This window comes from Panthera tigris, chromosome D1 (assembly GCF_018350195.1).
Source record: "Panthera tigris isolate Pti1 chromosome D1, P.tigris_Pti1_mat1.1, whole genome shotgun sequence".
NCBI lineage: Eukaryota > Metazoa > Chordata > Mammalia > Carnivora > Felidae > Panthera > Panthera tigris.
Genome location: NC_056669.1, coordinates 159,833 through 187,789, shown reverse-complemented (window position 1 = coordinate 187,789; position 27,957 = coordinate 159,833). Strand labels below are relative to the sequence as shown.

Sequence of the window (27,957 nt, the reverse complement as noted above, 5' to 3'; positions counted from 1 at the left end):
AATCCGATATTTTCTGGATGGCTCTTTTCAGTTTCATTCCTGAAGAAGCAGGGTGTCTGCCTCGTCCATTATTCTTTTGTTGTCTTTGGCGTAGCTGATGACATATACGACATTTCCCCAACCAGCATCAGGGGTGCGCAACATTTCTTCTATGAGCCGGACACCTCTCATCCACTGTAACACTGCATTCCTCTAGTGCATCCCACATGCTCCTGGATGCTGGACTGTAACTGTGGATGGTGTCACTGTCCCATAGTCTTCTGATGGTATTTCAGGAGGTTCTTCCTTCACATCTTTGGTTACCTGAGTGTCTTCTGACATCTTCTCTCATGTTTCCACTAGGCCGCTGCTACGATGCCCAACAGGGAACCCAAAGCAGAGAGGGATTCAGGAGCAGACCAGCTACTGCTTGGCTCCCACAAATGGTCCCCTTGGAACTCTTTATGGAAGAGGAGAAAACACCCACCACCACTGTTTCATAACCCTGCACCGAATGTGGAGACAACAACCACCTACCCCCAAAAGGAAACTCCAACAGGGTACATGTATCAAACCTAAGGTGTTGGTCATGTATTTTGGATCAATAAGTGAGTTTGTACTTTTGACTGGTAAGTGTACATCTAAATCCCTCAGAAGGAATATTCCCTGAAGTTACCCCAACCCCAAATGTTGGCCCAAGGGGAGATGTGTTGTCCCTATTTGTTGTATTGATGTTGTCTCTGTAGGCCAGTGAATTCAAGCTCCATAGGGTCTTGTCTTATTCCCGTCTCTTCATAGGAAGTTCCATTTCACTGATTGGAAGAGACAGTACAACCATCGTGTGGCCATTCATATGAGTCACTATTTAGGGAACAAGTGATTTTGTTACCTTTGCACGGCCATTTCACAAATGTCCCTGGGCAGGCAGGGCCTCTAAAACTACAAATGCTAGAGGTGATTTTATTGGTAAACAGGCAGGGTTTGTGTTCACTGAGTTCCTTTTATTTCTTTTCATTTTTCTTTGACTGCCTATCTGTGTTGGGTCAACAATTCGTTTGATATTGACTTTACAGTTAGGTTATTTTTATCTTATGGGTAATTCCATGGTTATCTGCTCTGATAGACGCTTCTGCAAGGACAAATACTTCTTGTTGCACATACTAGCATTATTGCTTCTATTGTGAAATTAACCAGGTCATAACTTAGGGGTTGGTTGCTTTTTTTCGTATTCAGATCTTAAGATCATATACCAGTGCCTGAGCCCTACTATGAATGCTCATCGTCACAGCCCTAACAACCGCCTACAGGACGTGAATCCTATCTTTCGCCCTTCTAGGACAGCCTGATACACGTACTTGGCGATGCAGGGGTGTAATGCTCGAACCCCTCATCGGCGATGGATGGGTGTCATGTTAGCACTCCCCCATCGGCAAGGGAGTAGTGATGCCACCACTAAATCTAACATTTCCTGAATAGTTTTCATCACTGTCAGAGCTGAAGAAGCAGTCTTATGTTACAGTTAGGGTTAGGGTTAGGATTAGAGTTAGAGTTAGGGGTTAGGATAAAGGTTAGGTCACACTTACACCCCCCGTTAGGTGTGGGAGGGAGGCACTCATGCACACTGCCACCCCTCAGCATGGGAGGGTGTCATCCATGTGCCGGCCCCCCCGTGGCGAGGGAGTAGTGATGACACTATTAAATATGATATTTCATGAATGGGTCTTTTCACTTTCATGGCTGAAGTAGCAGCATCTCTTATGATGAGGATTAGGGTTTGGATTACCCTGAGGGATAGGGTAAGGGTTAGGTCATGCTTGCACCCCCCGTTTGGCAAGGGAGGAAGGTCACACCTGACCCCCGCCACCCTTGGTGCCAAAGGGTGTTCAGGCATGCACCCTGCCTCCCCTCCACAAAGGAGTAGTGATGCCACTATTTAATGTGTTTTTTTATGAATGGCTCTTTTCACTTTCACAGCTGAAGAAGCAGGCATTTCTTAAGGTAAGGGTTATGGTTAGGATTGCCGTTCATGGTTCGGGTAAGGGATAGGCCATGCCTGCACCCTCCCTAGGAGTGGGAGGGAGTTCACACATGCTCCACGCCCACTCACATCTTGAGAGAGTGTTCATCAATAGGACCCAGCCCCCTTCAGCGGGGGAGCGTGTTGATGTATGAGCCTGCACCCCTCTAGTGTGCGAGGGTGTTCACGCATGGGCACCACAACCCTAGCCGAGGGAGGGCATTTGCCCCTGCGCCCTGCCCTCTTTGGCTGAGGAGGGTGTTCATGCATGCGCACAGTCCCCTTTGGCTTGGGAGGGTGTTCAGGTATGTGCACGCACATGCCTCCAGGTGCGGGAGGGGGTTCACGCATGTGCCCTGCCCCCCTTAGGTGCTGGAGAGGGACACTTGTGCACAGCACCACTACTCAGTAAGGGAGTAGTGACGTCACTATTAAATCTCATTTTTCATGGACGGCTGTTTTCACTTTCACAGCTGAAGAAGCATAATTCTCTTAAGGTCAGGGGTAGGGTTAGCATTACAGTTAGGGGTTAAGGTAAGGGTTAGGTCATGCTTGCTCTCCCCTCTCAGCATGGGAATGTTTCACGCATTACCCTGCTATCCTGAGCAAAGGAGAGTGTTCACCCTTTCACCCCACCCCCTGAGAGTGGTAAAATATTGAAGCATATGCTCCACTCCACTTCTGCTGGGGACGGCTTTCATACATGCGTAGGTCCCCACTTCAGGACAGATTGTTCATACATGTGCACCACCACCTCTCGGTGTGGGAGGGTGTTCACTCATGGGAACACCTCAACTATGCATGGGAGATGGTTCATGCATGTGTCTTGCCCACCTCAGCATGGGAGGGTTTTTACACATGTGCACAGCCCCACCTTGGTGTGGGAGGAGGTCACCCATGCAGAGGGCCACCCATCAATGAGCGAATAGTGATGCCACTATTAAATGTGACGTTTCATGAATGGTTCTTTTCCCTTTCACAGCTGAAGTAGCAGACAACTCTTAAGGTAAGGGTTCAGGTTAGCATTACCATTAATGGTTAGGGTAAGGGTTAGGTCATGCTTCCACACCCCCTCGTCACCAGAGTATATTCACGCAATAGCACTGCCCCTCAGTGCGGGAGAATATTCATGCATGTGCCCTGCCCCTTTCAGCGTGGTAGGGTGTTCACACATGTGCCCCATCCCCTTCCACTTGGTAGTGCGTTCATGCATTCGCACATTTGCACAAACCCCCCCAAGGTGAGGGAGGGTGTTGACACATGTGCCCTGTGTCCCTCCACATAGGAGGTAGTTCACACATGCTCCTCACCCCTTGGCGAGGGAGGGTGTCACCCAGGAACAGTGCCACCCCTCAGAGAGGGAGTAGTGTTGTCACCATTAAGTGTGACATTTCATCAATGATTCTTTTCACTTTCACAGCTGAAGAAGCACGCATCACTTAAGGTAAGGGTTAGGGTTAGCATTACATTTAGGGTTTAGGGTAAGGGTTAGGTCATTCTTGCTCCCCCTCTCTGCACGAGAGGTGTTTCACTCATGTTCCCTGCCCCAATCGGCACGTGAGGCTGTTCACGGATGTGCACAGCCCTCCCTCGGGGTAGAAGGATGTTCTCATGCACAACCCCCCTTTGCAACGGAGGGCGTTTGCACATGCACCCTGCCCCACTAGCACGGGAATTTGTTCTCATGTGTGTAAGGCCCCCCCTCCTGGCGTAAGGGCATTCACCCATGTGCACCATCCCCCCTTTGGCATGAGAAGGTGTTGACCTATGTGACTTGATACATCAAGTCCCACATTCTCATGGGAGAATATTCACGCATCTGCTCCGCCCCCCTGTGCCCGGGAGGGTGTTTTCATGCATGGGCACAACAACCCCTCAATGAGGGAGGGTGTTCACGCATGCGCCATGCATCCCTCAGCAAGGGAATGGTTCAAGCATTCGCCCCATACACACTTTGGCACGGAGGGTGTTGACCTATGCACCTCGCCCCCTCAGCACTGGAGGGTGTTCATAGATGTGCCCAGCCCCTGTCGTGGAAGAAGTGTGTTCACGTTTGTAAACAACACCGGCTAGGGGAGGAATGCCATTCGCACGTGGGCCACACCCCATACCATGGGGGGCTGTTCACACATGTGCACAGCTGTCCCTAAGGCGGAAGTGTGTTCACACATGCACAAAACTCCCGCTCAAAGATGTAGGGCATTTCCACATTAGCACAACCCCTATCAGCTAGGGAGGGCATTCATGCATGCTCCTTTAGCGCTACTGCTGTAGGCTCTACAGGCATGCGCACAGCTCCCCCTACTGGCAGGTGTTCACGCATGCGCACAGCCCCCCCCTTAATGAGGGAAGGCATTTGCACATGTGCCCCCCTTCCCTTGAGCAAGGAAGGGTGTTCAGACATGCGCAGAACCACCACGTCAGCCAGGGAGGTCGTTGGCGCATGCGCCCTGCCCCACTTAGCACAGGAGGTGCTTCAGGCTTCCGTCTGGCTCCCTGTCAGCATGTGAGTCGGCCACCCATGCACAGCGCCACCCCTCAGGGAGGAAGTACTGATGTCACTATTGAATGTAATGTTTTATGAATGGTTCTTTTCACTTTCAAAGCTGAAGAAACACGTATCTCTTAAGGTTATGTTTAGGGTTAACATTACCATCAGTGGTAGGGTTAGGGTTTGATCAAGCTTCCTTCCCCTGCCCATGGATTTCCAAGCATTAGCGTGTCCCCCTTTGGCATGGGAGCATGTTCACCCATAAGCCCAACCCCACTTTGGCACAGCAGGGTGTTGACATATGCGCCCCACACTTATTGTGGGAGGCTTCACGCACGGGCACTGCCACACCTAGGGACAGAAGGGTATTCACACATGTGCACAAACCCTCTCATTGTGGAATGTTGTTCATGCATGCGCTCAGCCCTCTCCAGGGGGAGAAGGCTCTCATATGCACCACGCCCCCTTGACATGGCAGGGTGTTCACGCATACAAACAAGCCCCTCTCTATGAGGGAGGGGTGCTTTCATGCATGTGCCATGCAACTCTGCGGCCAGGGAGGCCGTTGACATATGCTCCCCACTCCCCTCGCCAGAATGGTGTTCGTGCATATGCAAAGCCCCCACCCCGTCCGAAGGGGGTTCGGGCATGCCCACAACCCCCACTCTGTGAGGTAGACCGTTTGTACAGGCAACAACCCTCCCTCAGCAAGGGAGAGCATTCACGCTTGGTCCAATTCACCTGGGCGGGAAGGGTGTTCACACATGCACAGAATCCTCCTCAACGATGGAGGGCGTTCAAATATGCGCCCCACCCCACTTAACGCCAGAGGTGGTTCAGGATTCTGCCTTGTCCCTGGTTGGTGTATGAGATGGTCACTCATGCACACTGCCATCTTTCAGGGAGAGAGTAGTGATGTCACTATTAAATGTGATGATTCACGAATGGTTCTTTCACTTTCGCAGCTGAAGAAACATTCATGTCTTAAGGTAAGGGTTAGGGTTGGCACTGACATAAGGGGATGGTAAGTCTTAGGTCATCCTTCCTCCACCCTTGGTATGGAAGGTTTTCAAGCATTAGCGCTCCCCCTCCTTTGGACAGGCAGGGGTTGAAACATGCACCCTCCCACATCAAGGGTGGGGGGTTACCATTGTGCCATTGTCTCTGGAATGGAGGGGTGTCACTCATGTGCTCTCTCCCACCTCAGCATGGGAGGGGATCATGCATGTGTCCCTTCTGCATCCCTTCATCGGCGATGTAGCGTTGATGTTCCTCTTAGGTCACACGTATTTTGCACTGCCTCAGGCATTCAGTGGATTAAGTGTCCCACTTTGGTTCAGGTCATGGTCTCACAGTTTGTGAGTTCAAACCCTGGCTTCACCTCTGTGCTAATGACTCTGACCATGGAGCCTGCTTCAAATACTGTGTCTCACCCTCTGTCTGCCCCTTCCCCACGTGTGTTCTGTATCTGTCTTTCCCTCTCCCTCTCTATCTCTCTTCTCTATCTCTCTCTCAAAAAAAAAATGAAGCTAAAAACATTTGAAAGCAGATCCATCAGTCTATGTGTCTTCTTGCCCTATTCCCACCTCTTCACAGGAAGGTCCATTTCACCGATTGGAAGAGACAGTAAAACCCTTGTGTGGCCATTCATATGAGTCACTATTTAGGGAACAAGTGATTATGCTACCTTTGCACGGTCAGGATACCATGGCCATTTCACAAATGTCCCTGGGCAGGCAGGGCCTCTAAAACTACAAATGCTAGAGGTGATTTTACTGGTAAACTGGTGGGGTTTGTGTTCACTGAGTTCCTTTTACTTCTTTTCATCTTTCCTTGATGGCCTATCTGTGTTGCGTCAACAATTGGTTTGATATTGACTTTACAGTTAGGTTATTTTTATCTTATGGTTAACTATCCATGGTTATCCGCCCTGATAGAGCTTAGGCAAGTACAAATATTTCTTGTGGCACACACTAGCATTATTGTTTCTATTGTGAAATACACCCAGTGTTAACTTAGGAGTTGGTTGTCTATTTTTGATACTCAGATCTTAAGATCATATACCAGTGCCTGAGCTCTACTATGAATGCCCATGGCCATATCGCTAACAGCCGCCTACAGTGTGTGAATCATATATTTTGACCTTCAAGGACAGCCTTGATACCCCTACATCGGCAATACAGGGGTCTGATGCTTGCAGCCCTTCTGTGCCCCCTCATTGGCCACGTAGATATGTCACACCTGTGTCTCTTCCTGGGCCATGTAGGGGCAAGCCACCTGTGCCCCTTCATGGTCTATGTAGGGGTGTGCCGCCAGCACCCCTTCATGGCCACTATAGTGTTTGTACTGTCATGGTTTCCGGGACCCACCTGGGGTCTCCGGACATATCCCCATGGATAATGGGGAGCTTCTGTAGTCGTGTTCCTCTGCATTACACCTCCCCACAAGGCTCTCCTCTCCAGATAAATATTACAGGATCAGGAACCACTTTTCTTTGCAGTTTATTCCTGGTGGAAACATCTTGTCTTTGCTTAGCATGGCTGCTTTGACCTCTCCACCATCTCCTGGAGGTTCCCTTACCTTTGCGCTGCTCTTCACTCACTGCTTTTGGGTGTGCTCTCTGCCTCTGTCGCAGTCCTGCACCAGTGGTAATTTGTACCATGAGTGGCCACAGGAAACCGGTTGGAACTGGGACTCTGGGACTGGACTGCTCTTCCAGTAGAAGACATACAAGTAGCTTCCTTGATGGCAGAGTGGATACTGGACATTGGTGGTAAGAGGTGATTTCACATTTGCTCACATTACCACTAGTGCTGGTGTGGAGTGATGGAGGAGAGCACGCTGGAGGATCACGGGTGGAGTTGTCACTGTGACCATGGGGGGCAGTTACAGAGCCTGTCTGTGGTCAGTTTTGGGTGTCTGGGATATACGCAGGAAATTGGAGAGGTTGAAAGCAAGGGAAAAACACCAGAAAATGTATGACTTCATGAGGTGAGTGTCTTGTGTTTGTTGCCAAGAGAAGCAACTCCCCTGTCTGAGGAAAATAGTCCTATCCCACCCCAGGACCCCTAGAGAAAAGGTTTCAATGGCTTCACCTACGACAATACTGTCATGACCAAGAGCAGTGATCTTCACGCTCCACGTCTACCATCTGTGTTTACTTCCTGGAAAATAGAGGGATTCCAGTGTACTCCAAACGGAAGTGTGGGATCAGGTCCACGCATGTTCAGGTGTCCATGCAGGGGAGTTTCAGGATATTACCATTTAGCACTGGTAGTAGATGGGGGACGAGTATGGGAGTGGGTTCAAAGAGTATTACACCAAAGAGGGTGACATAAGATAGACCAGACATGGATACACGGTTCTTCCTGCAGGAAATGTAATTTAAAGTGTTGCCTGGAGAACTGGGAATGTTCATAATAATGACTCAATGGCTGCCTGCAGTCAACTAGGTTGAAATGCCAGAACTTCCCTGACTTTCTCAGGGAAGGAAGACTCCAAAGTCCAAGGGAGATGGGAATGGGGGCCTGTTGTGTGCACACTGTTGCGACCTGCACTACAAACACCGAGATCAGGGTCCTGAGGGTAGGGGAATGCAAGAAAGAAAAGAAGAGAAGCCAGTTTGGGAACACGAGGGTCCCCTGGGCTGATGGCCCAAGTGACGGCTTTATTGTTGCTGTACACAATCTTTTATATCAAGACTCTTATGGGTCAGGCCATTCTAAGAATAAACAGGTTTCACATGATCGCTGCCAGCCAAAACATTTAGTTTCGTGTACATTGTGAACTTTCTAAATGGGTCACGGCCAGGTCCTGTTGATAGATTACTAGCAAAACACAGTTCCCATGTTTGTTTCCATTTGACCCGGGTGGAAAAGGGGGGTAACATTACTGCCAACACCCACAGACCACAGGCTTCAGGAATTAGCTTTCTCAGCCTTGACAAGGCTTTCGTATGCCTTTGCAAGTGGGGGAATGGGAGGGGGAACCACCGGGTTGGCTGAGTCAACAGGGAGCCATTGCTCAACCCGATCTCAGCCTGGCACCGGGGTCCAGCCTCTCACAGCACACCTGCTATTGATGGCTTATGAGAACAAAATCATGTTCTCTCAGAGTTCTGGAGGCCAGGAGCCCGAAATCCCTTTACTGAGACTAAGGTGTCAGCAGGGCTGTACTCCCAGTGGAGACTCCAGAGCTCCAGGGGACCGTGAACTCCTTCCATCTAGTAGCTCCCGGTGGCCACCAAACTCCCTTGGCTTGTGACCACATTACCCCAGTCTGTCTCCATGGACACAGTGCCTCCTCTTTTGTCAAGTCTCCCTTTGCCTCTCTAAGGATGCTTGTCATTCCATCTAGGGCTCACGTAGGCAACCCAGGACTCAAGATCCTTAACTAGATCCCATCGATGGGAGTTAGATTCCAGCTATTAGGACTTGTTTTCTTTGAGTGCCATTGCACAGCCTAGTACGACGTGTCCTTCCATAGGGAGACAGCCAAACCATACTATCCCCCTGTGGTGGGTGCTCACCTGTGAGCAGTGCCAGTGCACACACTGCTGACAGACACTGCAGCAGGACCGAATCTCTGGAGAATTATGCCCAGAGTGGAAAAGCAAATCCTAAAAAGATCACATGCTTTTCGATTCAACTTGTATAATCTTCTCGATGTGACAAAATCATAAAAATGGTTAGCAGATCAGGGATTGCCAGGCATCACAAAGGTGATGGGTGCAGAAAGGAGGTGGGAATGTCTGCTGTAAGAGATTAACTTGGGAGTCCCTATGGAGGGCTTGATGCTCTGTTTCTCGTGTGCATCAGTATTGAAATGCTGGCCATGATCCCATTCTACAGGCAGAGAGAACGTAGGGCATCTTTATCGTGTTTCCTAATCACACACATTCCCAACAACCACAGCCACCCACTTGGCTACATCTATCCCCACGGCTCTGGCCGGTGTCCCGTTGACACAGTTGGGATGTATTCCTAAGGGAGGAATCCATCTCTTGCTAACACACTTCCCATACCACTTCCCTCTCTCCTGCACACCGCAGGTTTTCTCAGGACCTGGCCATCCAGTGCACCTGCAGCTGTTTCTCCCAGCCCACGGGAAGCTATCACTTCCTATCCAGCACCACCTCTTTGGTCTTCCTATGCCTAGCATTGCACGTGCCGGTGCCTGCAGACCTTCCCTTGTCTCTGTCAGCTGAGTCTGAATGGGCTTCCTCTCCCACTCGTCCCTAGTTCTCATCTCTTTAATTAATGACACACATCGCTGAAGGTCACAGTGAAGTCTCAACCCCCCAGTATGTGGATGACATGGCACCATTTTACAGACTCACTTGATTACTCCCTTTCTTTAAAAATTACTTCCTTCCTCCTCCCACCATCCGGGCCACTGCTCACCAGTGTCTGTGTTGGTTGGTACTCATCTTCTTCCCAACCCCCCCCCCCCCATCTGCTTTCAGTTCACCCTTACTCTGGTGTGATGGCAGCCAGCCTCAGGCTTCTATCTACCAGCAGCTGGGGCCTCCAAGTCATTATTCCCTGCCCCCAGCTCTTCATGTCTCCAGACTACTGACTCCAATGTATACCACAAAGGTGCTACCTTCCCCAGATTCTGCTACCTGCCTGAAGGCCTCTCCTATTCCCCTCCCCTTGTTTACTAGGCTGCAGCCACACCTGCCCCCTCCCTGCTCCCTGAGCACATCAGGCACATATTCCTGCTTCAGGTCTTTGCACTCACTTTTCCTCTCTCTGTCCGGAATGTTCTCCCACATGCCAACATGACATACTCCATCATTTCCGTCATATCTTTGCTCTGCCATCACCTGCTCAGTGGAGTCTCTGCTAGCTGTCTATCTAAAACCAAAAACTGCTCCTTCTCCGACCTGAACACTTGATATCCCTTCCCAGCTTTCTTTTTCTTCCTGGCCCTTGGCACCATCTGTTTTTCTTTCTTGCTTGCTGGATGTCGCCTACTGCAGTCCCTGCCAGAAAATCGGCTCCATGGGGTTCAAAGACCAAACTAGCTTGTTTAGGGCTCTTTCCTTAGGGCCCTAGAACAGTGTCTAACTCCTTCAAAGGCTCAAACATCATTTACTGAGCAAGTAAATATTGGGATTTCATATTACTTTGCTGGGTCCACCATCACAAAGTACCACAGCCTGGTGGCTTAAGCAACAGACATTGATTTATTTATTTTCTCACACTTTATTTTTTTAACGTTTATTTTTGAAACAGAGAGAGACAGTTCATGAATTGGGGAGGTTCAGAGAGAGAGAGAGAGGCACAGAATCTGAAACAGGCTCCAGGCTCTGAGCTGTCATCACATAGCCCAACGTGGGGCTTGAACTCATGAACTGCGAGATCATGACCTGGGCCAAAGTCGGACGCTTAACAGATTGAGCGACTCAGGTGCCTCCAACTTTCTCACACTTTAGATCAAGGTGTGGCCAGGGTGGGTGTCCTGTGTCCATGACTGGTGGACGACCTCCTCTACTGTCTTCACGTGGTCTTCCTTCTGTGTGTGTAGGTGCCTACTCTCTTCCTATACGACACCAGTTATGATTAGAGTCCCTCCCCACAATTGAGCTCATTGGAACTTCACTTTACCTTTCAAGATCTGGTATCCAAGTACAGTCCCATGGGTAGTTAGGACGTCAATGTATGGACTTAGGGGGCAAATGCATTCCATAACAGATTTCTGTCTGTTGTACCTAGTCAGTACCTACATGTTTTTTTTTCTCCATGCCCTTTTCCCCATTATTTGCTCACACAGTGCTAATCCCAGTTTGCCCTTAGCCCAAGTTATAACTCCGTTTATTTATTTGTATAGGCTTGCATCTTCCCTCTACCTCTATACTCCAAATTCCTGGCTGGCACTGGAATTACATCCTTAGCATGGACATCATAGCCTCCAGGTGAGGTAAGTATGATTATTCTCATTTTGAAAATCCACAATCTGAAGCTCAAGAGAGAGTAGGTCATGTTTCTGAGATCACAGTACTAGTAAGTGCTGTCCTTTGGATAACTTTGTTCTCATGGGCTCCAAAGCCCACTTTCTTTCATCTACCAAACTGTCCCCAAGATGAACGGGGAAAAGCCATACTTCAGCCTGGTATATTATAAGCAACGGTACATGTAAAGCTGCTGTCACATTCCAGGAAATGGGATTAAGTTTAGTATCTGAGTAATTATACCCATGGGTTGAATTTCAATGTCACATCCTTTTATTTTTTACTGCTGCAATTTCTGTTATCCTTAATGATTATATAAATGTATTCGTCCCTTTGAAAAATTTAGCCAGCAAGAATACTGAGTTTGTTTCCTTTGTAACAGTTCTCAATTATACAATGAATTCATAATGTCAAGATAATAGCTGTTATTTTTTCCTTCAATATAGAGGAAAAGGTCATTGCCTCTGTTGTAAGAGTTTACCATGTGTTCTTGGTAACATGACTGAGCTGTATTGGTGAAAAACCGTCGTAGACTTTGAAAGTCAGTTATTTATACTTAAGAGAGTATTGTTCTTTCTTTGGGTGCAGCTGGTTGTTGGAAATAGAACTTAGGAGTTTTCTGCATAGATTGTCTATTTCAGAATGAGCTTTGTTTTAAAAAGTATATTTGCATTCATGCGAGTTGTACAATTATTCCTTTGGGTTGCTAAGTAATACTCCATTGTGTATGTATATATACATACATATATATACCACATCTTTTTATCCATTCATCCATCAATGGACATTTGGGATTTTTCCATACTTTAGCTGTTGTTGGTAGTGCTGCTATAACCTTTGGGGTTCACTTGTTTCTTCGAAATGGCATATCTGTATCTCTTGGATCAATACCTAGTAGTGCTACTGCTGGGTTAGGGTAGTCCTCTTTTTCGTTTTGTGAGGAACCTACCTACTGTTTTCCAGAGTGGCTTCACCATTTTGCATTCCCGCCAGCAGTGCAAGAGTTCCTCTTTCATCACTTCCCTGCCAACATCTGTTGTTGCCTGAGTTGTTAATGTTAGTCATTCTAATAGGGGTGAGGTGTTATCTCATTGTGGTTTTGATTTGTATTTCCCTGATGATGAGTGATGTTGAGCATTTTTTCATGTCTCATTTGGCCATCTGGATGTCATCCTTGGAGAAGTGTTTGCTCATGTCTTTGCCCATTTCTTCACTGGATTACTTGTTTTTTGGGTGTTGAGTTCGATATGTTCTTTATAGATTTTGAGTACTAATCCTTTATCTCATATGTCGTTTGCAAATATTTTCTCCCTTTCTGTTGGTTGCCTTTTAGTTATGCTGATTGTTTCCTCCTCTGTTCAGAAGGGTTTTATTTTAATGAGGTCCTAATAGTTCATTTTTGCTTTTGTTTCCCTTGCCTCCGGAGACTTGTTGACTAAGAAGTTGTGGAAGCAAACATCAAAGAGGTTTCTGCCAGCTTTCTCTTCGAGGGTTTTTATGGCTTCCTATGTTACATTTAGGTCTTTCATCCATTTTGAGTGTCTTTCATCCATTTTGTGTCGTGAATTACATGGAGGGCTGAAGTGAGGGCATATGCGGGTCTGCTGTAGAGTTACTGTGACAGATAGGGTTAGGTGTAGGTTGAGGGTTATGGTGAGAGTTAAGGTTAGGGTTAGGGTTATGTCTGAGGAGACTCCAGGCCCTGACCCCACAGGAGAGCAATTGTCTGCCCGAAGGGCTGAGTGTACACAGGGAGGGTGCGAGTTAGGATTAGGCGTGGGTTCCAAGACCAAAGTATGGTCAACCCTTCAGGGATCCTCTCGTATCCCTGCAGGTACACTTTGGAATACCCCTCAGGTATCCTCTTGTGCAGCTGCAGGTGCACTTTGGAAATGACATGGTGATATTCCACATTCCATGCCGAGTATTTCTGTACTGATACTCGAACCCATGTACGTGCTGTTGTCAGACATTGGAATTGGGTCCCGATTGGGAGAGAGCATTAACATTGCTAAGTATTCGATCCAGGCACTTCACCAAGGCTGAAGCAACTCGAGTCTCATGACCTTCGTTTATACAATAGGGATCGGTTGAGGAATAAGCTTAGAGTTAGGGTTAGGTTAGAGTTAGAGTTAGGGTTAGCCCATGAGGCTCAAGGGGCTAAAACCACAGCGGTGCAGTTATCTCCCCAAAGTCCTGAGTTGAAGGCAAAATGGAGGGTGCTGGTCAACATTAGTCTGTGGTTTCCAAGACCAGTCAACTGTATGGGCCACTAGTCAGGTAGGCATCAGGAAACCTCTCGGGCAGCTGCAGCCAGGCCTTGGAAACGACATGCTAATGTACCAGGATCTAGTCCAATGATCCTTCATCTCTCTGAGACCAGGCATGTGGTGTTGTCAGATTCTGGTATTGGATCCCCATGGGGAGAGAGTATTAGCTAGGTTTGAAGTTCAGTCCAGGCTCGTCCCAGGGGGAAAGCAAATCCAGACTCGTTATATCCCTCAAGAGTTGAAGTGAGGGCCCAGGCAACGGGGAAGTTCGAGTGTAGGATAATCTCTGAGAAAGGGTTAGGCTTCCATTGACCATTGTGGTTAGATTTATGGTTAGGGTAAGGCCACAGGAGGCTCCAAGTGCTGAAGCCAGAGCACTGCAGTTGTATCCCCGCAGGGCTGAGTGGAGGGCACAAAGGAGGGTGCTGGTCAGAATCAGAATTTCTTTCAAAGGCCACAAAATTCTATGGGCCACAGGTCGGATAGGCCTCAGGAATTCTCTGGGGCGGATGCAGCCGGGCCTGGGAAACGACATGGTGAACTTCCAGGTTCCATGCGGAGTGACTGTGCAACGCTTCTGGACCCCAGGTGTGTGGTGTTGTCAGACGTTGGTATTCGGGCCCCATGGGGAGAGAGCCTTAGCTAGGGTTAAGGTTCGGTCCAGGGACTTCGCCATGGCCAAAGGGACTCCAGTTTCATGATCTCCCTCCAGGGCTGACCTGAGGTCCCATGAGAGAGTGCGACTCAAGTGTAGGAGTACCGTTCGAGGCTGGCTTAGTTTCACTGGAGGGTTCCGGTTAGGGGTAGGGTTAGATTTAGGGTTAGGTCCAGGAGGCTTCAGGAGCTGAACCCACAGCAGTACAGCAGTCTCCTCGAAGGGCTAAGTTGAGGGCCCAAGGGAGGGTGCGGGTCAGGATCAGTGTTTGGCTTCCAAGGCCACACAACTCTATGGGCCCCTGGTGGGGGAGGCCTCAGGAAGCCTCTCGGACAGCTGCAGCTGGGCCGTGAAATGACATGGTAGCTCCCAGGTTCCATGCTGAGTGACCCCGCAATGATTCTGCACTATAGGCGCGTGGTGTTGTCAGACTTTGGTTTGGGCACCATGGGGAGAGAGCCTTTGCTAGGGTTAGGGTCGGTAACAGACGTCGCCAGGGCCGAATCGACTGCAGTCTCATGATCTCCCTCGAGGGCTGAAGTGAGGGCCCATGTGATGGTGTGGCTAAAGTGTAGGGTTAGGGATCAAAGCCGGCTTAGGTTTTGGTGGAGGGTTCCGGTTAGGGATAGGGTTAGGTCCCAGGGGGCTCCAGGCGCCAAACCCACAGGGGTGCAGTGGTCTCCCCGAAGGGCTGAGTTGAGGACACAAGGGAGGGTGCCAGTCAGGATCAGTCTCTGGCTTCCAAGGCCACACAACTCTATGGGCCACTGGTCTGGGAGGCCTTCGGGACCTCTCGGGCAGCTGCAGCTGGAACTGGGAAATGACACAGTGAGCTTTCTGGTCCCATGCCGAGTAACCCCGCACCGCTTCTGGACCCCAGGCACGTGGTGTTTTCAGACTTTGGTATTGGGTCCCCATCAGGAGAGAGCCTTAGCTAGGGTTAGGGTTCGGTCCAGGGACGTCACCAGGGCCGAAGCAACTCTGGTCTCGTGATCTCCCTCGAGGGCTGAAGTGAGGGCCCATGCGACGGTGCAGATCAAGTGTAGGGTTAGGGTTCGATGCTGGTGTAGGTTTCGGTGGAGGGTTCCAGTTAGGGGTAGGGTTAGGGTTAGGGTTAGGTCCCAGGAGGCTCCAGGCGCCGAACCCACAGTGGTGAAGTTGTCTCTGCGAAGAGCTGAGTTTAGGACACAGGGAGGGAGCAAACCAGCATCAGTCTCTGGCTCCCAATGCCATACAACTGTGGTATTCGGTCCGCATGTGGAGATAGCCTTAGTTCCGTTTAGGCTTTGGGCCAGGGAAATCTCTAGGGCTAAGTGACACCAGTCCTGTGATCTGCCTGTGTCAATGATGTGTGGGCACATGCATGGTGCGAGTCAGGTTTAGGGTGAGTGTTAAAGATGAGGTGAGGTTTAGGTTCACGTATATACTGTGGGTCACCGTTAAGATTAGGGCTTGGTCACAGGGGGCTCGTGGCACTATACCCCCAGTAGGTCAGTTGTCCCCCCGCAGGGCTGAGTAGAGGGGTCTAAGGAGGGTCCCAGTCAGGCTGAGTTTTGGGTGCCAGGGCTACTCCTTGCTTAGACCTCAGGAAGTCCCCTGTGGAGCTCCTTCTGGTCTTTGGAAATGACCTTGTGTTATTCCAGGTTCCATGCTGAGTAATCCTCCTCCGCTCTGAAGCCCATGTCCATCATGTGCTCAGACTTAGGAATTGGGTCCCCATTAGGAGAAAGCTTTAGCCAAGGTTAACTTTCGGTCCAGGGACGTTGCCAGGGCCGAAGCGACATCATTGCCATGATCACCCTGGAAGGCTGAATGAGGGTCCATGCGCGGGTGCGGGTCATGTGCAGGGTTAGGTTTGAGTTGGGATGAGGCTTAGTTTGAGCGGTATGTGAGTTTCACAGTTAAGGTTAGGGTTAGGTCCCAGGAAGCTCCAAGCACTGAAACGTTGCAGGGTAGTGGTCTTCCCAGAGGATTGAGTGTAGGCCTCATTGGAGCGGTCTGTTCAGGCTTAATCTTTGTGATCCAGGGCCAGCTGTGTGTGCCATCTTCAGTTGGGTCTCATTATCCCCCTTGTGCAGCATCATGCGGGCATTGGAAATGTCATGATGATGTTCCATGTCCCATGCCAAGTAATCCTGCACCGCTTTGGGCCCATTGTTTGTGGTGTTCTCAGAGATAGGAATTGGGTCCCCATTCAGAGATATCCTTAACTAGGGTTAATGTTCTGTCCAGGGACTTCACCAGTGCCGAGGTGACACCATTCTTGTGTGTCATGTGTGTTGGGTTAGGGTTTGGGATTGGGTTTGGTGTTAGGGGTTAGGGTTACGGTTAGGGTTGGTGTTAGGTGTTAGTGTTAGGGGCTAGAATTAAGGCATTAAGGTTGGGTTTAGGGTTATGGTTAGTGTTTTGGATTATGGTTAAGTGTTAGGGTTTGGAGTTAGAGTTAGGTTTAGGCATTAGCTTTGGACTTGGGTTAGGCTTAGGTTTAGGGTTATGGTTTGGGTTTGAGAGTTAGGGTTATGGTTGATGGTAGAGTTAGGGTTAGGTGTTAGCGTTAGTGTTAGGGTTTGCGTTAGGTTTAGGAGTAAGGTGAGGTCTAGGTCTAGGACTTTGGTTTGGGTTATGGGTTAGGGGATTGGATTAGGGGTTAGCGTTAGGGTTAGTGTTAGAATTTTATGGTTAGGGTTAGTGTTAGTTTTTGGGTTTACAATTTTTGGGTTAGCAGGTAGAGTTAGACCAATAGGGTTAGGGTTTTAGGATTAGAGTTTTACGATTAGGGTAAGAGGGTTAGGGTTAGTACGGGATATGTTTACTTTTACGGTTCTGTAGGGTTAGGGTTGGGTTTAGAGCTAGGGATAGGGGCAGGGTTTAGTATTAGGGCTATGGTTAGGGTTAGCTGTTAGGTTTAGGACTTCTTGGGATTTGGGTTAGTGTTAGGGTTAGGGCTTCAACAAGAAGTAGGTCTTATTTGCACTCCCACCTGGAGCGGGAGGTTGTTCATTTAGGACACCGCCCTCCATCTGTGAGAGATTGCGTTCATTTTATCGCCCCTGTCTCCCTGCACTGGAGGTTGTTTTGCCTCGCCCCATTCCAGCTTGGTTGTGGAGTGTTTCATGCCATCACCCTGCCCTCTCTCAGTGTGGTAGGATTTCACTTATTGCCGTATCCATTTTTTTCCTTGGGTTGCATACTTTTAATCTTGATATCATTTATTTCTCCTCTGATTTGAATTATTTTCTTCATTCTGCTGTTTGTGAGTTGTGTTTGTTGTCCTCTGTCTGGCTTTTATAGTTATAAGTTCATGGAGTTTACTTCAGGGTGTTCTTTTTCTTGAGGCAGACCTGTATTGCTATAAACTTCCCTGGTAGAACCAGTTTTCTTGCTTTACAGAAATTTGGATTGCTGTGTTTTCATTTTCATTTGTTTCCATGTCATTTTGGATTTTGTCTTTGATTTCTTGGTTTAGGTATTGATTGTTTAGTAGCATGTTATTTAACCTCCATTTTTTTGCACCTTTTCAAGATTTTTTTTCTTGTTGTAGTCTTCTACTTTCATAGCATTGTGGTCTGAAAAGACACATGGTATGACGTCGATCTGTTTGATTTTGTTTTGGCTTGTTTTATGATGTAATATTTTATCGAGTGTGGGAATATTCCATGTGCACATGAAAAGAATGTGTATTGTGCTGTTTTAGGCTGGAATGTCTAAAATATAAGGTTTAAGTCCATCTGGTCTACTCTATCATTCAAAGTCACTACTTGTTGATTTTCTGATGGAATGATCTCTCTATTGATGTCATTTGGGTGTTATAGTGCCCCACTATGATTGTATGACTATCAGTTCTTTAGGTTTTGACTGTTTTGTGTATTTGGATGCTCTCAGGTTGAACGCTTATATGTTTACAATTGTTCTATCTTTTTGCTGGATGGTACTTTTTATTAGTATAGTGTCTTCTTTGTCTCTTGTTACAGTTTTCTTTTTAAATCTATTTTTTTATGATATAGGTATGGCTACTGCAGTTTTCTTTTGACACTTTTGTTTTTTAACTAGTCTTTTGTAGGTGGAAATAGATGGGTCCTATATTGTATTCATTCTATCATCCAGTGCTTTTTATTATGAAGAGAGAGAGCACAGGCATGGGAGGGCGGGGTGGGGGGAATGGGGGAAGAGAGAGACAAAGAGAGAAAGAGGGAGAGAGAGAATGAGAATGAGAATGAATCCTCACCAAGTTCCACGCTCAGTGCAGAGCTCAATTGGGGCTCAATCCCATGATCCTAGGATCATAACTAAGCTGAAATCAAGATTCGAAATTTCAAGCGATTGAGTAATCCACTTGTCCCTATCTGGCACCCGTTGCCTTTGATTTGAGCACTTATTCTGATACCATTCAAAGTAATAGACATGTACTTGTCCTATTATCACTTGATGTTGGTTGTTTCTGAATTTTTCTGATCCTTTCTTCTCTTTCTCTTTTTTTGGTTTGCTGGGTTTCATCACAATTTCACAGTTGAAATTGCTTATCTTTATACTCTGTATATGTATTAGTGGTGTTTGTTCGGTGGTTATTATGAGGTTTGTACCTAACCACTTCTGCATATAGAAGTCTATATTAAGTTGATAGTTGCTTAAGTTTGAACCGGTTCTTTACTCCTCTCCTCCCCGTGTTATAGCTATGTAGTTGTTCTTCTTTCAAAACCTTTCATATCCCGAATACCTTGACTGATGTTTTACAGATATACACATTTGTATTGCTTTTGCATTTTGCACTTTAATATGGTCACTTTCGGTGTTTCTTTTCCACTTAAAGAGTCCCCTTTAACATTTCTTGCAGGGGTGGTTTGTTGGTGTTGAGCTCGCTGAGTATTTATTTGGGAACCTCTTGATCTCTCCTCCCATTTGAATGATAGTGTTGTGGATAGACTCTCTTTGGCTGCAGATGTTTTCCATTCAGCACCTTTACCATACCATTCTGGTCACTTACAGTTTCAAAGTTTCTTCTGAAAAACATCCAGTGATAACCTTATGGGGTTTCCCTTGTAGGTAAATGTCATCATTTGTTTTTCTGCTGTGAAAATTTTTCTTGATCATGACATTTTGGGTTTTAATTACTATATGACTTGGTGTGGGTCTGCTTCTTTTGAATATATTGGGGGTTCTTTGTGCCTCCTGCTTCTGGATCTGTCTCCTTCTCCGCATTAGGGAAGTTTTCATCTATTGTGTCTTCAAATAAATTTTCTGATCCTAATTCCTCAGAGTTCTGAAAATGAGAAATAGGACAGAAAAGACCTATTGAAGGTTCTCTGATGATCCACTGGATTTGCATGCGTGGAGGATAGATTTGGGACTCAAATGAACAACCTACCTTTAACTTCAAAGAACTAGAAAAAAAAAACAACAATCTATGTCCAATGTTCTCAAAAGGGAGAAAGTAATCCATATGAGAGTGCAAACCAATGAAACTGAGACCATGAAGTCAATAGAAAATATGAAGAAGACCAACAGGGGTTTTCAGAAGAGTGAAACAAAATTGTCAAGACTATACATAGACTATGGTAAGACAGAGAGAGGACCCAATTCAAAAGAATTATAAATAAAAGATAAGACATTACGCCTTATACCAAAGAAACATAAAGGAGACAAAGAGATGACTATGGCCAAATTAGATGCCAGCAAACCGCCTGCCTAGAAGAAATGGATAGGTTCTTAGAAACACACAACCTACTAAGACTGTACCAGGAAGAAATAGAAAGTTTGCACAGACCCATTAAAGGAAGACTGTATCAATACAAGAAGATAACCAATGTAAGTAAGTTGAATCAGTAATTGAAGTTCTCCCAGGGAATAAAAGCCCAGGACCAGGTGGATTCACTGGTGAATTTGACCAAACGTTTGTAGAAGAACTAACAGCAGCCGTCTCACTGATTCAAAAGGAATGAACACCACCAAACTCATTTCCTGACACTGGAATTACCCTGGTGGGAAGCCAGAGAAGGATACTACCTGAACAGAAATCTATAGGCCAGTATCCCCGTGATGAATGTAGATGAATAATTCCCAATAATGTACAGGCAAACCAAATTCAGCATCACATTAAAAGGATCATTGACCGTGATGAAGGGTTTTTTCCCTGCAAAGGAAGGATGTTTCAGAAATGCAAATCAATCAGTGTGACCCCTCACATAATTGAATGAAAGAAAATCAACCAGAAACAATATTCTTAACTATAAATAGCAAACAGAGGGTTACTATAAGGGAGGTGGGCAGGGGGATGGGTTAAATGGGTGATGGGCTAAGGAGGGCACTAGTAGTGAGGATCACTGGGTGTTGTATGTAAGTGATGGATGACTACATTCTATATTTGAAACTAACATTACACAGTAAGCTAACCAACTGGAATATAAATAAAAACTTGAAAAAATAAATACTAAAGAAAGACATAAATACATTTAAACTAAACTAAATAAATAAATTTTAAAAAATAAAAAGAAAACTCATGTGACGATGTCAATAGACACACAAAAGAAGTCCCAAGAAATTTTGGTATCCATTTGTGCTAAGAAACTCTTTAAAATTCAGTGTAGAAGGAGCATATCTCACCATAAGAAAGGCCATGTATGTGAAGCCCACAGCTAATATCATATTCAATAGTGAAATTGTGAAAGATTTTCCACTAAAATCAGGCACAAGGCAAGGATGCCATATATATGTGAAGGGGATTGGGTGATGCAGGCTTCTGGTTATGCAATGTATGAATCACAGATAGAAGATATAGCATAGGGAACATAGAGAATGGTACTGGAGTAGTGATGCATGGTGACAGATGATAGCTACACCTATGTTAGCGTAGCAGAATGTATACATTTTTCCAATCACTATGTTGTTCATCTGAAACTAATGTAACATAGTGTGTCAGCTATTCCCAAATAACATGTTTTTTTTTTAAATAAGGTAAAGGACTGAAATAAAAAGTTTAATGTAACAGAACCTGTTAATATCTAATCAAGAAATGCAGTGAAGTTCCAAAATAGAAAGTCACCATATCAAATTCTGTATCATTCCTATACACTAACCCAATTATCTAAGAAGAAGTAAAGAAAACAATCCCATTTACAATAGCATCAAAAACAATAAAAATTATAGCAATACAGTTAGCCAAGGAAATGAAAATCTCTCTACAGAAAACTATAAAACCTGTGTGCAGGAATGGAGGAAATTCAATTTGGGTGAAAGAAAGAGGAGAACACACAAGTCAGTGAAAAGCCATCCCATGTCCAACTTTCGGAGGAATTAATATAGATACAATGTCCATATTACCCAAAGCCATCTAGAGATTCAGTGCAATCTCTATCAAGACTCCGATGCAATTTTTATGCAATTAGAAAATCATATCCTAAAATGTATTTGGAATCACACAAAGACCCCAAGTAGCCAACGCAAGAAAGAACAAAACAGGAGGCATCACATTTCTTGATTTCAAGCTTCATTCTAACACAAAGAAATCAGTTATGTTACTGGCATAAGCACACACACAAGACAATGGAACAGAAATTGAGAGCCCAAACTAAACCCAGGCATGCACAGTCACCTTGTATTTGACAAGGGAGTCAATAATACACAGTGGAGAAGAGTAGTCTCTTGAATAACTGGTGCTGGGAAAATTGGATATTCACATGTATAAGAACAAAGCTTGGCACTGTATGTTACACCACTCCCTAGAGAGTGAAAGGAAGAAACAGAGAGATGTGGTAAGAGAGAAACAGAGACAAAGAGGAAGTACAAGGTGGAAAGTAGAGACCTGGTCCAGGTAGGTGGACAGGGTTAGAGGGGCCAGGGGAGAGGGGATGTATGAAGTGGCTCTGAGTGCTGGGGCAGAAAGGGCTTGTATCATGGGCATCAGAGTTCCATGACCCCAAGACTCCAACATCCCTGGGTCCAAGTTCTGCAGAGGCCATTGGAATTGAAAAGATGGGTATCCCTCATTTCTTCGGGAATTGTGAGGCTCAGCCTCACGTTCTGTCATGGAGAGATGTCTTGAGGGAGATTGTGCTGCTCTTTGGCAGGTACACCCCAGAGCCTGCCCTGTGGGGAGGTGTCCCAGGGCCATCTCCCTCAATGCCCCAGGCCCTGTTGGATTTCCCCCCTCCCCCCACCAGCTGGCCTTCCTCAAGCTCTGGACTCAGCCATCAGGCATTGTGTTGCCCCCAGGTCTGGCAGTCTGGACCTGGCAGAGGTGGACTAGTAATATTGATAGAAAAATATTTGACAATAAGGTCCATATCCTCCCTCTGGGACTAGAGGTGTGCATCCATATCATAGGTTGCTATCCTCCTGTCCACAACAAATCTGAGGATTCCAGAAGGTAGGTGGACCCTTTAAAACACCATAGTCTTCTCTTACATCAAATTCAAAGACATTTTCTTGTCCCAGCTTTCTTTTAATTCTGAAGAGATGGCAATTAGTAATTGAAGGCATAGTGGTCCTATAGGATATTTACCTATATGACTGATGGACGTTATTTCATCCATCCGTATCCCTAAAGCACATTTCATTGGAAATATTAGCCAATGATACATACTGTAAATTCACAACAGATGTGTAGCTCCCTGTAAGTTGCATTCTGACCTTGTCACATATGTGTCATCAAAGATATTATTAGTGACTTTTCAGATAAGCTTTCAACATCAAGAAGGTGATGTTAGAGAATCTGGTATAAATGGGAATTCACAGATTCTAAATGAGGAATGATTTTTCATTTTTAATGTTTCTTTTTTTGAGAGAACCCAAGCTGGGGAGGGGGGAGAGAGTGGGAGACACTGAATCTGAGGCAGGCTCGAGGCTCTGAGCTCTCAGGACAGAGCCTGACGTGGGGCTCAAACTCATGGATGCAAAATCATGACTTGAGTCAAAGTCGGACGCTTAACCGACTAAGCCACCCAAGCGCCCCAGGAATGATAGTTTATTGGCAAAGTAGGAGAAATTGAAGATAGTGTAAAGCATGTCTATTTTTAATTGAAATATTGTTCACACATTTGTTGTGTTAGTTTTAGGCATACATTGTCGTCATTCCATTCCATATGTCTATACATTATGTTGTACTTAACCACAAGTGTAGCTATCATGTGAAAGCATGCAACAGTATTATGACAGGATTGACACCATTACATTGGCTGTCCCTTGTATCCCTAGGACTTATTCATTCCATAGCTGAAAGCCGGTATCTCTTTCTCTCAAGGTGTCCATTCTTTATCTAACCTAATTATTTTGGTGGTAAATAAAATTACTTCTTGTTCAGCATGTGTAAATTGGCAGTCTATTTTTCTGTGAACATTGCTTAAAACATTAAAAATGATGTCATTACGTTAATAAATTCTGTTTCATTCTTCGTTCACAAGAAAGGAGAAGAAAAGATTTCTTTGTGTTCCAGGCCCTGTCACTACAACCCTTCCCCATGTGGAGAACAGGCTTAGTTGCTCAGAGCACCTTTGGTCTCTCAGCTGAGCAACCAGGGCCTTCAACATTGAAGAAATTCCCATGGTGGTCAGCAGAGAGAGCTCGAGCACCACAGACCCGGAGGGGCGGGTTCCTCTGCTGGGCAGTGATAGCCAGCAGAGGGCACACCATCTGCTTTTCTGACCCAGGGCACCTCAGAGCAGGAAGGGCTTCTATTGCTCTCAGAGGACTCAGGCCTCTGCTGGCGCCTCAGTACAGACAGCAGAGCTGCATTTGCAGCAGGTTCTGCCACCAGCCCCAGGGGAGATCTTGGGAGCTTTGCAGCAACTTGGCATCTCCTGAGTCGCCAGAGAGAGGCTGTCTTGTTGTACTGAGTGCTGAGGAGGGGGCGCCAGGTGGCTTCACTGGGCAAGCTGGTTGCTGAGCTGCACAGGCCTTTGCATTTTCTGGGCTGTTCCCGTGTTTCATTCCACCCCTTCCAGGACAGTTTTTGAACAAGACGTATTTTACTAAAGGACTCGTGGATTGCGGGGTCTCATGACATCACCTCATAGATGCAGTCGATGGTTTGTTCCAGATTCAGGTTTGTTTCCGGGAAGAAACCCTAACAGAAATTCAGAAGCACGGGAGCTGCATTCAATTAGGACGTGGATACATGAAATGCTCATCTCAGGACCTTCTAGAAGAATGAGCTGGGACCCATGTTCCAAGTCCTGCTGGAACCAGAGACCGAGGTAAGGGCACAAACTGTCCCCACATCATACATGCTTTTTTAAAAATTTCATGGTTATTTTTCCAACCTAGTGAAGTGATTGAAAACTACAGAAAACTTGGTTTGTACCTGTCATTAGCCTTATGTTATCTTCTAATTTAAATTACAGTGAGTAAAGATACAGTGTAATATTAGTTTCAGGTGTACAATATAGAGCAACAATTCCACACGTCGCCCGGTGCTCATCCCAGGTGCACTTCTTAATCCCCAGCAGCTGTTTCACCCATTCCCCCACCTCGCTGTGGAACTCCTCAGTTTGTTTCCTAGTTAAGAGTCTGTTTGTCACTGTCTCCTCCCCCCCCCCCCCCGGCTTTGTTTTGTTTTATTGCCATGGGTTCGTGAAATCATCGGGTATATGTCTTTCTCTGACAGGCTTATTTCACCCAGCATAACATTCTCTCCCTCTATCCACCTCATGGCAAATGACAAGATTTCATGCTTTTACGGCTAAATAAAATTACATTCCATATACTACATCTCAATTTATTCATCATTGATGGATGCTTGGGCAGTTTCCATAATATGGCTGTTGTAGAAAATGCTTCTGTAAACATCAGGGTGCATGTATCCCTTTGAAGAATTATTTTTGTATTCTTTGTGTAAATACCTCGTAGTGAAATTGCTGGATCGTAAGGTAGTTCTATTTCCAGGTTTTGTTGTTGTTGTTTTTACAAATCTCCATGATGTTTTCCAGAGTGGCTGCATCAGTTTGCATTCCTCGCCACAGTGTAAGAGGTTTCCTCTTTCCCCATATCCTTGGCAACAACTGCTGTTTCATCATTCATTGATTTTAGTCATTCTGACAGATGTGATGTGTTATCTCATTGTACTTTTGAATTTAATTTCCCCGAAGATCAGTATTGTTGAGCATCTTTTCATGTGTCTCTTGGCTACGTGTATGTCTTCCTTGGGAAAATGTCTATTCGTGTCTTCTACCCATTTTTAATCAGATTTCTCATTTTTTGTGTGCTGTATAACTTTATATATTTTGGACACTAACCTTTTATCAGATGTCTTTGCAAGTATCATTCTGTAGGTGTTTTAGTTTTGTTGATTATTTCCTTGGTGATGGAAGCTTTTTATTTTTACGATGTCCCATTATTTTTGCTTGTGTTTCCCTTACCTCAGGAGATATATCTACAAAGACATTTGTACAGGCAATGTCAAATAAGATACTGCCTGTGTAAATTATCCTCTGGGATTTTTATGGTTTCAGGTTTCACACATAGGTCTTTATCCATGTTGGATTTATTTTTGTGTATGTTTTAAGAAAGTTGTCTGTTGTTTTGTTTTGTTTTGTTTTGCAGGTTGCTGTCCAGTTTTTCCAAAACCATATGTTGACGAGACTTTAAGTTTATGTATTTATTTTGAGAGAGAGAGAGCATGAAAAACAGGGGCAGAGAGAAATGGAGAGAGAGAATCCCATGCATGCTCTGCACTGCCCTGGATCATGGCGTGAACTGAATTCGCAATCACACGCTTTCGTGACTGAGCCACCCATGTGTCCCAAGACTATCTTTTTTTCCATTGGATATTCTTTCCTGCTTTGTTGAGAATTAATTGACCATATAGGTGTCCGTTCATTTCTGGGTTTCCATTCTATTCATCTATGCCTCTGTGTTTTGTTGTTGTTGTTGTTGTTGTTGTTGTTGTTGTTGTTTTGCCAGTACCATACTGTTTTGATCAGTACTGCTTTGTAATATAACCTAACGCCTGGAATTGTGATGTCTCCAGCTTTGCTTTTCTTCTTCAAGTTTTTTTTGGCAGTTTGGGGACTTTTGTCATTCCATACATTTTGAGATTATTTGTTCCAGGTCTGTGACAAATGTTTTTGTTAGTGTGATAGGGATTTCATTACATGTGTAGATTGTTTTGAGGAGTGTAGACATTGTAACAATATTTTGTTCTTGCCATCCATGAACATGAAATGTATTTCCATTTCTTTGTGTTCTCTTCCATTTCTTTCATCAGTGTTTCATAGCCTTGAGAGTACAGGTCTTTCACCTTTTTGGTTAGGTATATTCCTGGTATCTTGTGGTATTTGTGAACCTTTCAGTGGGATTGATCCCTTACTTTCTCTCTGTGTTAATTCATGATTCGTGTACAAAAATGCAATACATCTATGTAGCTTGATTTCTGTATATTGTGACTTGTCGAATTCATATATCAATTCTAGCAATTTTTAAGGTAGTCTTTCATGTTTTTTATAGAGCACATCATGTCAGTTCCAAATAGCAAAAGTGCTACTTCTTCCTTGCCGATTTGGATGCCTCTTATTTCTTTTTGTTGTCTGAGTGCTGTGGCTAGGATTTCCCGTACTATGTGAATAACAGTGGTGATAGGGGTCATCCTTGTCTTGTCCCTGACCTTGGAGGAAAAACCTTCAATTTTTCCCCATTGAGGATGAGATAAGCTGTGGGTTTTTCCTAGATGACTTTTATTATGTGCAGGTAGGTTGAGTCTCAATGTACTTTGCTGAGGGTTTTTATCATGAATGGATGTGACATTTTGTCAGGTGGTTTTCTTGCATCCGTTGAAAGCATCATATTGTTCTTATCCTTTCTTCTATTACTGTGGTGCATCATGTTGATTGATCTGTGAATGTGGAACCACCCTTGCAGCCCAGGGATATATGTCACTTGATTATGGTAAGTGATTCTGTTAATGTATTGTTGACTTTAATTTGAAGGTATGTTAATGAGAATTTCTGCATACATACTCATCAGGCTATTGGTATGCAGTTTTATTTAAAATTTTTTTAACATTTTTTAAAATGTTTATTTCTTTCCTTAGATAGAGTACATAAAAGTGAGGGAGGGGCAGAGAGACAGGGAGAGAGAGAATCCTGGTCATGCTCCACACTGTCATGGCAGGGCCCAACGTGGGACTCGAACCCATGCACCACAAGATAATGTCCTAATCCAAAATTAAGAGTTGGACAGTAAACCGACTGAGCCACACAGGCGCCGCTGCAGTTTTTGGTTTTAGTGGAGGCTTCATCTGGTTTTGGTATCAGGGTAATGATGGCCTCATACGGTGGATTTGTAAGTTTTCCTTCTTTTTTATTTTTTGTAATAATTCGAGGAGAATACATATTACCTCTTCCTTAAATGGATGGTAGAATTCATCACTGAAGCCATCTAACCCTGAACTCTTGTGTTGGGGGGAGATTTTTTTAATTACTGATGTGGTATCTTTCTGTTTTCAGATTTTAGATATTGTCCGTTTCAGGTTTGGTAGTTTGTGTGTTTCTAGGAATTTGTTCGTTTTTCTCAGAGTGTCCAATTTGTTGCATATAGTTGTTCATAATATTATCTTCTAATTGTATTTTTGTGGTGTTGACTGTTATTTCTCCTTTCTTATTTGTG

General features: G+C 45.4%; 2 long non-coding RNA genes across 8 annotated transcripts in view; both read left to right on the top strand.

Annotated features, from left to right (window-relative positions):
- Window positions 1-294: 294 nt before the first annotated feature.
- On the top strand, window positions 295-3,430 carry LOC102948597. Its single transcript, XR_444080.3, has 4 exons — window positions 295-587; window positions 1,954-1,977; window positions 2,979-3,002; window positions 3,417-3,430. It is a non-coding gene; the product is annotated as an uncharacterized LOC102948597 (long non-coding RNA).
- A 3,599-nt stretch (window positions 3,431-7,029) lies between these two features.
- The window catches only part of LOC107180464, a 65,381-nt gene continuing 44,453 nt past the window's right edge, over window positions 7,030-27,957 (top strand). For 6 of the 7 annotated variants that reach the window (XR_006208232.1, XR_006208233.1, XR_006208230.1 and 3 more), the window contains exons 1-3: window positions 7,030-7,260; window positions 11,322-11,411; window positions 24,395-24,551. This is a non-coding gene — a long non-coding RNA (uncharacterized LOC107180464). The remainder of the gene's footprint in view (window positions 7,261-11,321; window positions 11,412-24,394; window positions 24,552-27,957) is intronic. The other variant, XR_006208235.1, reaches the window with a different exon arrangement.